Raw genomic sequence first — 11,050 nt, 5'->3', positions numbered from 1 at the left:
TTCTGATAGCCTTTTTTTTTTTTTGGAGTGAACTCATTTTGAGGATGTTAATGTAAATTCAGACCTTTGGAAATTTGTTCAACTTTAATTGAGAGGCCTGTGTTTTTAGCAATCGTATTACATGATGGTGGTCTTGTATCATGTGCCTTAGGGGATATTTGTTTCCAACAAATCTCATTTGGTCACATTTGTTTTTTATAACTCGTATAATAAAAGTTAAGCATTTAAATCTTGAATTTTTGCAGTGCACACTATTGAAGATCTGTCTTCTCAAGATTATTGGAGTAAGTATTTTGTGTACACTGAAGCAAATGATTCCTTGATTTGTGTTTGCTTCTAAGCAGGTACTGGATATGGTCGGTTGACCAAAGAGAGAGAATTAATTAACATAATAGTTTCATAATGCACCCTGATATTGCTGTTGGTTCTGACTGGGGGACTTTGCAGAGGCTTGGATAGTTAGTAGTTGGCCCCCTGAGAAAATGTTCTTGTGATTGCCTCCAATTACTTTTAAATACACTCAGAGGTTTGTCATTCGTTTAAGCACATGCCTTTTTTAATTTGGAGATTCTTGTCATCTGATGAGAAGTTCTTCTGCATTGTGGTTTCTACGCACGTGGGGGACAGACAGTGAAAATATAAACTAAAAGCAAAATGAACTCCCTTTGAATGTAATCTGTATGATTTGTTAACAAATGGGGCATTATCTTTGCTTTGGAGCTCTTCTTTGGCCGTAGAGATCCATAATCCCTGGAAAAAGTGAGTCGGATCATTTAAAAAGTTAATAACACTGGCATTGCATACGGTCACTTGTTCCATCACAGTCAGCTCAGGTAAAGGAAATACTTCCCTGGTGTGCTGTGTATTGCAAAATAAAATTAAAATGTTTTCCCTGAAAACCCATGTCTAAGACTAAGGTTGTACATAAGATAATAAAAAACTGGTCATCCTTATGACTGTTTAAAAGACTGTTCAAATAGTGCCAGATATCCAATTCTAGATGCTGTTCTGGTTGGTGCTGCCCTGTTCTTTCAATAGATTCGATTTAAAAGGACTCGGCCTTCAAATTCAATATTCTGCCCACAAGGTGTTTTTTAAATTCATTTATTTTCGCTTGCTGCGAGATGACAGTTTGCTCCTAGTCTGCGCCCACTGTGGTTCTTTCAGGCACACTTTTTCTTTTATTCAAACACCCTGAGAAGACCCCGGTTATAAAACCGCCAGTCTAAAATCTCTATGTATATGTGTGCAAAAAAAAACGTGTCTCCGTAAATCAGACTTAACTTGGGTGAGAGAAACAAAAAAAAAAAAGCCCTAGCCCGAAGGGTTCAGGAATAACTGAAAACATTACCTAATGCTCTCTTCTGCTATCTCCTAAAAAGTTTGTGAACCTCCCTCTCCCCGCTCGCGCGGTCGCCGGGTTCCCATGGCGATCTCCCCAGGTGTGGTCTGTGTTGGCGGCCTCTCCAGGAAGCCGCTGACAGTTCTGGTCTTGACCTGGGTGATGTGGAGGCGGCAGGAGACCACGACTGGCCTGAGGTGTGTCTGCAGGGCTCGTGGCAGCCCTAGCTCAGAGCGGCGCAGAGGAAGGTGGGGGTCACTGTCAGTTAACTCTGCCCAGGCGCAGGAAGCACATTTTGGCAAAGGAAAGAAATACAATACAGGACTTTAAAAAGCAATAATACGCCTGGGAGCCAGTAGTGTTAAAACACTTAAACAGAACGGCTAATTCGCATTCCGACTTTGTAAATATTCCCATTGTTCTGGAGCGGGCTTTGACAGAATCAAATAAATATTAAAAGCCGAGTTCGGACACAAACAGGAGTCCCCTCCCCTCCCCAACTGGGCCGTTGTGCGGGTTAAAATAGAAAGTTCAAACGCTTGAAAAAATAGATGATCCAAAAGCGGACAACTGAAAAACAAAACGTGGAACCGAAGACGCGTTTTAAATTTTTCCGCTGCCTTGAGCACAGGTTAGAGACGATGAATGGTAAACATAGGACGCATCGAGCTTGCCACTTATAGAAAAAAAAAACACTTTTATCTTCTAGACACCATAGGGAAGAAATAAAAAGTCAAGCAGCACGTTGGTACGTGTAGTGTTAAACGCGCAACGTACAGTAATTTAACAAATGTTGTGTTACAATAAGACAATATACAATTAAAGTAGTTCAAGTAGGGAGCTGCGTCAGCATGCGTAGGCTGCATACAGTAGGAACGCATAAAGGTTTATTCCCTGCTGAAAAGAGAAGAAAAGAAACAAAACGTTTTGGCTGTGGAGCCTTCTTCAGGTGTGTTTCTTTTCTGCTTTTTTCAGGATGGAATAAACCTTTACTTGTTCCAATATACTATCAAATCCTTCATTAGTTTTTTGGTTTGGGTCACTGTTATAATGTGACACACCCCAAGAAGGCTCCACAGCCGAAACGTTCCGTGCTTCAATGACAAAGTTTCCGTTTCTCCTCTTTTCAGCAGGGAATAAACCTGTACTTGTTCCTATGCAGCCTACGCATGCTGACGCAGCTCCTGGCTTGAACTACTTTAATATACTGTCGGGCTGTAATCCAACCACAGGAAATCAGCCCAGGTAAAATCCTTAAATCTTCAGCTTGAAAGAACTGAAACTTTTAGTATGTAACAGGGAAAATGATGGGAAGGCCTGATTCAAGTATTCAAAATCCTCACCCACACTGTAACTGTCTGTCAGTTCTGGTGACGTCTTCACAGTTAAAGGTGAAATGCTGTGAACTCAGGGGACTCAGGTGGACAGTACGTGGAAGTGTATTTCAAACAGACGACAGGAGGAAGCTCTTTATGCAAAGGTTTGGGGGAGTCGGGATCAAGCTACCCAAACCTGCTGTCGAAACCAGGGCCTCTGCCTTTTTCAGACCGTTTACATGTTGTTCATTTGAATTTTCTTTTCTTTTTTTGGGGGGGGGACGTCTCTATGATGTGCAGCAATTCTCGAAAAGTGCACTTTCCAAGAATACATGTCTAAACTGCAGGTAATTATAGAGGTTATCAGCGAGGACACTTGATCCTTCTGATCTGTGCATTCCCTGGTCTTCCCTTATTGTTCAGAGAGCGGTTGCCTAATGCACCTCTTGAAGATGTTTATCCAGGTAGTGCTTTGAACTTGAGTGCAGGCGAGGCCAGAGAGAGCTGGTGGTTAATATGACTGATGTCGAGAGTCTGTCGAGCTGTCCCACACGGGACACAAACACAGGAAGTCGGCAAGGCTTTTCAAAGGGTTATTCTCTCCAAACCCGGCTGGGATATTGACGTCTTTCATCAGAGCTGTCCACCCATTAAGACTGTCACCTGGGTCACAAACTCACACTGGTGTGCATATGTCCCAAACAGAGCAAAGCAGGCTGAGGACCGAGTGTGAAATTGCAAAGAGATCACAGCCGTGTAGGCGGTTGTGCGTACAGTACGTCTGTGTCAGAGATAAGTGTTGCGATACTACACAGAGCTCCCTTCGAATCACAGTACTTGTCTGTTTTCAAAATAAGAACTCCGGAGCTAGATCATTTTTCGCTTCAGTCCTCCATTTAACAAAAACAGATTGTTATTTAAAACGGCAACAATTAAAGTCTTATTTAATACGCGATCCTAGAAGCTATATAACCTATCTTCCAAGTTCCCTTAAATCCATCACTTGCTAACGGGTTGGGAAAGACAAAAAAAACTTCAACCAATTACGTTTAATTGAATTAATGCGAACCCTTTCGTTTCATTATTCATTTGGAAGAGAGGCTGGAACTAAACCAAAGACGAAATATGTCCCCCCATGGACTATGCGACTTAACACTTGCAGTGAAAAATGCAAAATACGCAACCGAACTTAACACTTCGTTGGGAATCTATCAGCGCAAACCGCTACACCACCGATCAGTTATATGGATGAATGCTCTGGGATTCGCTGGGGTTAATTCGATGTGACTACAAAAGGCTAGCCAAATATCGCACTTAAGCAGAGAAATAGCCTTCAGTATTATTCTAGATGTCACGACAAACTACAGAGCTCGATGTGGGCACAGTTAAGCTGTCCGGTTCAGGGCAACAAAGTCTCAGGCGCACCCAGGTGATCAAGCTCAGAAATGTTTGGGTGTATGAAGCGCCTTCACGGGGTTAGTATGTTCCCGAACGAGTGCTTAACACACGTCTTGTTTCTTCACACGGTTTCACCTGTAAAGAAGGCGAACAGGAGCTCATTTCGCGCCGTGTGTCGGCTTGGACGAGCCGGCGCGCCCACGATGACAGGTCTGAAGTCATCCGAGAGAAGGCGCTTGTTCGCGCGGAACACAAAGCGCATGGAGGCGCAACGGTTGTATGACAAGCCGACACGCTTTTTTTCTGTGCTGTGTCTGTGCCGCGGAGAAATGGAATTGCATTGGTGTAAAAGCTGTTGTGAGAGGACGTGCGACATACAGTAAAAGGAGACTTTACATAATTAACTCGATTCTGCGTGTGTGCGACTGTGTCTGATGTGTGAACTGTTTTCTTAGCAGATTAGTAGCTGCAGTCCGGTTTTTTATTTAGAATTGGACTACCCATTTCAATTTTCTGACAGCGACGGGGATGCGTAAAAGACAAGATCTTTTTTTTTTTTCAGTCTTGACGTGAAGTCCTTCGAAACTGATGAACATCCAATTCCTCCAATTTTCCAACACTTATCTGCCACAGTTCTCCCCAACACCCCCGCTTTCCCGTGCAAATCAAATACGAGGGGATTAACACATGTGCAATTATGTTTTCCGAAATTAAATTTTCCTGAAGTTTAATGCTTTGCCAAAACTCGAAACCACTCCGATAAAAAAGAGCTATGAGTTGGATTTGATCCTTAAATGTGTAGGACGTTTTTCTTGTTTTCTTTTCTTTAAAAAAAATATACATGCTTTTGCGCCAGATGAAATTATTTAAATCCAGTCATATGAAAATGACTGCAATTCTGTTTGGGAACGATTTTCATTTAAATCATTTTTTTTTCATAGGCCACAATCACAGTACGAAACACAATTGCACTATAACTAGTGGTTAGACGTATCATTCTGAATGGAATGGCTATTTTTTTTTAATGGGACGTTCAGAGGATGTGTAAATAGCGTACAGTAAGTGGAATATTTGCTGTTTGTTAGCAGTGGCAGGTGCTTAATGTATATTTGTGTAATTCATAGACATCACATGATGAACTTTTTTTTACCGCCTTAACGTTTTAAAAGTAAAACGTTATAAAATGAAAGCTGAAGTCAAGTTATGAGCACGTTGCGATAACCGCAATCTCCCGCACTGCTGTCATTAAGCCAGGCTGTTCCTGGATATCTCAGTTTATTCATCTTTCCAGCGGCATGAGGGACACTCACAAGAAAACATGCCAGTAGAAATGCTTGTGGTTAATTGCAATTGCAAGACACCCAGAAGCCTTCACAGGAAATTAAAAATATTTTCAAACAATTCTTGCATTTGGAATATAATGGGGCAAAGAGACACATGTGCAGTGGAGTGGCTCTGTGGCTAAGGATCAGCACCTGTGGCTTGAAGGTTACTGGTTTGTATCCAGTGGCTGGCAGAGGAATCCCACTCTGCTGGACCCCTGAGCAAGGCCCTTAACCCCAACTGCTCCAGGGGCGCTGTACAAATGGCTGACCCTGTGTTCTGACCCCAAGCTTCTCTCCCTGTCTGTGTGTCTCATGGAAAGAAAGCTGGGGTAGGTGAAAAGACAAATTCCTAATACAAGAAATTGTATATGGCCAATAAAGTGATCTTATCTTAAACTACCTTGAAGCATGTGTTGTTCATACTGTATGTCTACGGGCTCGGGTTTGACAGTTTGCTTTTATTTTTTTGGTCAGTAAGAGCACAAACCATGCCAGAAATAGCTTTATTCCTCTTAAAAGCCACCTGCAAGTTCAGTGTGTTGGGTGGGGCCTTTGGGAAATTCTGAGACTCAAGCTCTTCTTTCACTCTCTGTCCATAATCAACTGCATAATCACACTTCATTGCTAGTGCTTAAAAAAAAGAAATCTAATCTTTTGTGTTGTAATATAGTGTCTCCTTTACTGTACATCATCCAGCAAGAAGACATTATTCCTATACTACACTTCTTCTGCATCACAAGCAAAGGTGTTTAAAAGGTGTGCAATTTTTTTAAATTCTATACAAAATAACATCTGATGTTGTCAATAAAACTCTCTTGAGCTTAACCCGTAATGCACCATTTGAATCTTTCCTGGCCTCAAGTTGTTGTGCTTGCAGAAAACGTTATCGCACTGGCACGTTTGTCAAATGAACCCAGATCCATTTTTTTTCCTTCCTGGACTCGGCCCCTTTGGATTGAACTTGTTCGTGACCTTTCTTCACACTGTTGAGATTCTCCGGAGCTTCTCTGATATGTTTGCTTAACCTCGGCTCCCTGTGCTTCAGAGTAATCTATTTACATTTCCAGGGGTGCCTCTGGAGGGCTGTTGTGTCTTCATTTGTTTCAGTTGTCTGTGAAGAGACCTTTTTATGATTCAGGTGCAAACTGCAACTTCCACTGATCTTGAAAGGTATTCCATCGGTGGTTGATTTCTGTGCAATTAAACTTTGTAATTGGTGCGTGTGGGTGGAGGAAAATAAACTACAAATTCCTTTCTTCTATGGATTTATTTTACTCTGTGCTTTGATAGACCTACACAGGTGCTGCTTTCATAGATTAAGATCACTTTATTGGCCATATACAATTTTCTTGTATTAGGAATCTGTCTTCTCATATACCCCAACTTGTTCTCTGTGAGACACACAGACAGGGAGAGAAGCTTGAGGTCAGAGCACAGGGTCAGCCATTTATACAGCACCCCTGGTGCAGTTGGGGTTAAGGGCCTTGCTCAGGGGCCCAACAGAGTAGGATTCCTCTGCCAGCCACTGGATACAAACCAGTAACCTTCCACTATTTGAAAATCTGATTACACAAAAGGGATTTGATAATTCCAATACAAATCAGTCGTTAATATGTCTGAATCTATCCACCTATTGATATGACGTTGCTTTCATTTTCCAGGAAACTTTACCTTGCACTCATAGTTTTTTTTTTAAATGTCTACAGTAGTGTTAAGTTTAGTATTAATATCAATGCAGCATTAAGCTTCTTAATCATTTAATCTCTTGTCATGTTAACATTTCACATAAATAATGTCTAGCTTACTGGGGGTTTGGAAAATGAAGAGGTTACAGAACAAGGAGCTGGTTCACTGCAATGTGTCTTTGATCTTTGCTTATCTTGTGGCAGTTTGCCCATTTTTATAAGTGCTTACACAATCGCTCTGAAAATGTTCTTGCGAACTCTCCAGGCAACGTGATACTATTTCTGTTTAATACTATGTTCTGGGATAATACTTTGTGGGTGGTGCAGTGGCCAGCAGTGCTCCCTTTTGGTGCTGAGGCCCTGGGTTCGAATCCAGACCTGAGCTGTTATCTGTATGGAGTTTGTATGTTCTCCCCATGTACAGTCTGCGTGTGCTCTAGTTTTCTCCCAGAATCCCAAAACACACTCTCAAGTTAATTGGCTTCTGGGAGCGGTCTTAGGTGGTCTTAGGTGTGTGTGTGTGTGTGTCTTCTCTGAGATGGACTGGTAGCCCATTCAGGGTGTATCCTGCCTTGCTCCTGTTACTTGCTGGGATAAGTTTTGGCTTATTTGTCTAAATTGGAATACATCGAGACGATGTTTATGAGCCAGCCTGCCTGTATAATTGTAAATAGACACACTGGGAGATGATTGATTAATTACATAATTGGTGAAGGGTTTAGAGGGCACATTCTCACATGGGAGTCATGACTGGAATGTTTTGAGTTTATAAGCATCCTAACAGGGGTAGCTTGTGATTTTGTTTTTAGTAGCAGATGCTCTGTACCTGTGGCGATTTACTGTAATGGACTATTTACTTCAGTCCTTGTGAGTTTTTAATATGTTTTGAAAACTTGACCTTAGCCCTCAACCCCACACCCTTTACAATTGTGATCCTTTTTGGTTCCTTGTCCTATTGCCTGCTGCTGATTCCCAAACATATCCTTACCCAACCACATTGTCTTTGGCCACAGGGCAGATGGAATCTCAGAGTCGATACCAGGTAAAGGAATTGTACTTCTAATGAGTTTTGTTCTTGGTCGGTCTTCTTTTGTCTCGTGTTTTTTCTCCATTTCAGTTTAAAATCACATTTTGTGGATTTTATTCAAAACATTGTGCAGTTAATTGCTTTGAGTTCTGTGTATTACTGAAATTCTATTAATGCTGCTGCTGCAGTGGCACAATCCCCATTCATTCCAAGTTTCAAAGCATACCAAAATCCAGTTAATATTATTTTTAATCCTTGTTTTTGCATGAGTATACTGTGCGACTGCTGTCGTGTATGTTCACAGGATCATTTGTGCCTGCGTTCCCCAATTGCTGTACTGTCTGTGTTACAGATTCAGTTACCAAAGCGGTTTTTATGTGTCTGTAGCCAATCCTGTCAGCCTTCATTCTCTTTTGTGTTTTCTCGAATGTTGCACAATGAGCTAGAAAAGCAAGCACTTGAGAGGCGTCATGAAAGAAGTGCGATGTACACAATCCCCTATCCATCATAGGACACCTTTGAGAATGAGGCAGCCCAGCTGTTGACAGCTGTGCACAGGGAGTGTTTGCACAGGAGTTAAGAAAGCAGAGATCCTCCTAGGCGAGCTGCTGTTTGTTTTGGATCCCGACCAGAGCTTCACTGCTCTGCGAGATGCGTGTGAGATACAGTTTTAGAACTATTTATGTCCCAAGTACCATATTCGTGAGGTTCAAATAATTGTTTGGGGGGGACATAGATCTCCACAGTGTCATATATGGCATTGTTTGTTGAAATCGCAGCTATGATTCATCATGCCAAGAGCAGCGGAAAATAATAAACATTGGCCGGACTTTTATCGGTAATGTCCGCGTAGAAGCTTACTGAATTATGTGCAGTTCATTCACCAAGACCTCGCAAATGAACAGCTCGTGATTAATCAAAAATAGCCTTTTCCCCCCCAAATATTACATTATCTTTTCCTGCTGTTAAGTTCTTCGGAAGAAGGACACGGCGTCCTTCTTTACTGTCTTGAACTTTGCCGTTACGGGCTAGGGAATAGGATATGCTTACTTACCTTCCCTTTCTAGCATTTATAATCCAATTGAAATACGCTTGGAGCAGCATGCATTGTTAAAATAAGTACGTCTTCCAACTATTAAGCTAAAGGCGCTGTATGACAAACTTAGATTGGTAGTTGCGGGAAAAACTAACTTCAAAGAAATCAACTAGAGCACTGCTGTGTCATTGGTCCTCAGTTCAGCTCTGGCATCGAGTGTCTGTCTATAAGGAGTTTGCATGTTTCTCCTGTTTTCCCAGGTGTTCCTGCTTTCTACCAGCTCCCAAAGACATGTTGGCTGAGTTTGGTTGTCTATTTACCCACGTACACAGGACTGATGTCCAATCTGGAGGTGTGTGTGTGTGTGTGGGTGGGGGGAGGGGACAGTTGTGCATTCTCAGTCCCACATTGTTTACTATACTTCTAGGGTAGACTCCAGCTTGTAGCAACCCACACTAGGATAGGCTTTCCAACATTGGATGGCTAGGACTTTTGTTTTATATCATAATTTCATGTTTTCGCATTCATAATGATTATTATTATTGATTATAATAATTGGGTTGATGAGGCTATGGGGAAATTTGGCCTGGACGTCGAATGACTCAATTCAAGAAACACAATGGGATTTTTAATGACCTCGGTTTTACGTCTTATCCAAAGGACAGCGCCTTTATACTCTATAGTGTCCTCGTCACTATACTGGGGCATTAGTGGTAAGTGACATTTTGAACTGCAGTTAGTGAGAGAGAACAATGACAAGTCAATCTCACAAGGCTGCACCTAATCACCATCATCACCGGGCTACTGTAGCTGCATAAACTGACCTCAAATTCCTCCTTTTGCTTTCAGCTCAAGCCTCCCTCCCCTCCCCCCACCCCCCATCTCCACCTTGCAGCTGCCCCTTCGTCCACACACTCTGACTGGGGTTCCAGTCTTCTCGTCCTGTGGCCAAAAGGCTACCTGTGAACCAGGCAGGTTAGTCCCACTTTTCCCACCACCTAATTCCAAGCATTTACAAGTGTTCAATCTTTGGAAATTGTCCCTAGCGATCTGTTGTATATTGTCTGAAACTTTGTCTTAAATAATTCCAATTCCAATTCACTGAAGCAGTGGAGTGCAAAACAATGATTATATTTCCTAGCAACTGCTTATAGAAAAGTTATGTTTAAGATTTCTAGAAAGCAAGATCCCAGCAAAGTGAAAATATTTCTTTGTGCTGGAGTCTCATTCTTGTTAATTGATATCCTGTCTGGGCTTTGCCACGTTCTTTTCCAGCAGGTCGGTCTTGTGAGGTGTTACAGTGTAACGTTTGCTCCTTTTCTAACTATGGGAAATGCAGGAAGTGTGTAGAAATGTGGAAGATTTTGATCAGAAGCTCCTTTAATGAAATACTTGTAGGTCAGGTCCTGTTGGACAAACGCTGAATTACAGGGAGTGAGTGCATCTCTCTTAATGTGTGTGTGCTTGTCTTTTAGGTAAACCATCAAAATCCAGTCCACGTAAAAACATTACATTGTAGCTATGGGAAAGCGATCTATCTTTGTCTTTCTGGTTTGTGGTTATGAAGCTGATTTCTGGACGGCCAAGGATGATGACAAAGTTTAGATGGTACACCACTAAGTTTGTGTATTCTTTGGATGACCTTTGAAAGCCATTCACAGAAGCTTGGTTGAGGTATATACTGTACTTCTCATCTCCCCTGTCTGGTCCTCCATCCATTTGTTTCAACTTTCGGTATTTTATTTTAGTTGTTTGTGGTTGAGGTTATACTTGCAGTGCACAGGAGGAGGGAGGTGGTGGCTGGGACAAATTCCTTGCCAGTGTGATCATTTAACTGCATAGTAGAATGGGCATTGCTCTGATTCCTTTTTGTGGTTGAGTCTTACTCTCCTCCCCAGCAAAGCTGTCGGATAGTGTTTCG

At 42.0% G+C, this 11,050-nt stretch overlaps 1 long non-coding RNA gene across 1 annotated transcript; it reads left to right on the top strand.

Annotated features, from left to right (window-relative positions):
• Positions 1-7,902: 7,902 nt before the first annotated feature.
• On the top strand, positions 7,903-10,104 carry LOC148643927 (uncharacterized). The gene is made up of 3 exons (XR_015928798.1): positions 7,903-8,108; positions 9,390-9,481; positions 9,979-10,104. It is a non-coding gene; the product is annotated as an uncharacterized LOC148643927 (long non-coding RNA).
• The last annotated feature ends 946 nt before the right edge of the window (positions 10,105-11,050 follow it).

This window comes from Lepisosteus platostomus, chromosome 21 (genome assembly GCF_059453375.1).
Source record: "Lepisosteus platostomus isolate fLepPlt1 chromosome 21, fLepPlt1.hap1, whole genome shotgun sequence".
Lineage (NCBI taxonomy): Eukaryota > Metazoa > Chordata > Actinopteri > Semionotiformes > Lepisosteidae > Lepisosteus > Lepisosteus platostomus.
The sequence above is the reverse complement of the archived record's forward strand: the minus strand, read 5'-3'. Positions and strand labels throughout refer to the sequence as shown.